Source organism: Hipposideros armiger, unplaced genomic scaffold (assembly GCF_001890085.2).
Source record: "Hipposideros armiger isolate ML-2016 unplaced genomic scaffold, ASM189008v1 scaffold_184, whole genome shotgun sequence".
NCBI classification, from domain to species: Eukaryota; Metazoa; Chordata; class Mammalia; order Chiroptera; family Hipposideridae; genus Hipposideros; species Hipposideros armiger.
Genome location: NW_017731534.1, coordinates 850669 through 852498, shown reverse-complemented (window position 1 = coordinate 852498; position 1830 = coordinate 850669).

Below are 1830 nucleotides of genomic sequence, written 5' to 3'. Positions count from 1 at the left end.
TTTGGCTCAAAGTACTAGTCCATTTGTCAGAAATGCCTGTCATACATCCTTTCCACTGTCAGGATTCACTTGGTAAACACCTCGGCATTCAGTACCTAATTTAAGATCCCCCTTTTCTACACGGCCCTTTCTAGGGTAGAGGTATGAATAAGTGACCGTTAAGAAAGCAGAATAAGGGCCGGCCAGGTGGCACAGTTGGTTAGAGTGCGAGCTCTGAGCAACAGGGTCGCCTGTTCGATTCCCACATGGGCCAGTGAGCTGCGCCCGAGCTGAGCTGCCATTGAACTGCCAACAGGTGGTCGGATGGCTCAGCTGGTGAGAGTGAGTGCTTCTAACAACAAGGTTGCTGGTTCAACTCCCACATGGGATGGTGGACTGTGCCCACCCACAACTAGATTGAAAGTGGCAACTGGACTTGGAGCTGAGCTGCACCCTCCACAACTAAGATTGAAGGACCACAACTTGACTTGGAACTGATGGGTCCTGGAAAAACACAATGTTCCCTTCCCCAATTCCCCAATAAAATCTTAAACACAACAACAAATAAAAGAGGAAAAAAGCAGAATAAGTCTGCTATGATAAATTTCAAAAATTACCACAATATCAAAGTAGACTTCAGAACAAGGAATATTATCAGAGACACAGGTAGATACTAATTCAATAAAGAGAAGTGAGTCAATTTACAAAGACACGTAACAATTCAATATATGAATAAACCTAACAAATAACTTTCAAAATACAGGAAGAAAAATTGATAGAATTGAAAGGATAAATACAAATCCAGAAGTATCATTGGAACCATTAACACACTGCTTTCAGAAATTGATGTAGTAGGTAGGAAGGAGATCAACAGGTACATAAAAGGAGATAAACAACACTACCAACCAAGTTCACCTAACTGTAATTTTTGGAACACTCCAGCTACCAAAGCAGAACACATATTATTTTCAAGTGCACATGGAACATTCACCAAGACAGACTGTATTCTGGGCCATAAAACAAACCTAAACACATTTAAAAGAGCTGACATCATATAAAACATGTTCTCTGATCACAACAGAATTAAATTACAAATTATTTACAGAAAGATACCTAGCAATTCACCCAATTTTTTACACAATAAACAACATACTTCTAAATAACTCATGGGTTAAAGGGAAACTAAAAAATATTTTAAACTAAATGAAAATGAAAATTCACATCAAAATGTGTACAGTGCAACTAAAGCAGTGCTTAGAGGGAAATTTATAGCATGACATGTTTATATGAAAAGACAAAAGACTCTAATATGTTTTTACCTTAAAAAACTATAATATAAAAAGCAAATTAAGTCCAAAGTGCAGAGGATACAAAGCAACTAAAACAATTTTGAAATTAATTGACATTTGACAGCAGACAACAAGGGACACCAGTTGAGATTGTAACTGTCCAGGTGAGCCTGAACTGTTGACCCACAGAATCATAAGCTACATAAATGTTTGTTGTCTTAAGTCACTAAGTTATGGGGTGGTTTATTAGGTATCAATAGCTACCTATTGAGAGAAGTTTTCACAGATAAAGTGACATTTGAATTATATTTTGAAGGATGAATAGAAGCTTTTTTCTTTTCTATTTTTTTTAATCTATTTTATGAAGATTTTTTTGGGGGGGGAGGGGATGGTATCATGGAAATACCAGTCAACTCTGTCTGTGGCAAATTGGTCTTTTTTTTTTTTTTTTAAAGATTTTATTGGGGAATTAGGGGAAGGGGAACAGACAAGTTGCTGTTGGTTTTTTGTTCTCCAGTCTAGTTGTGGAGGACGTTGCTTCACTGGCCCAAGTTGGCACCAT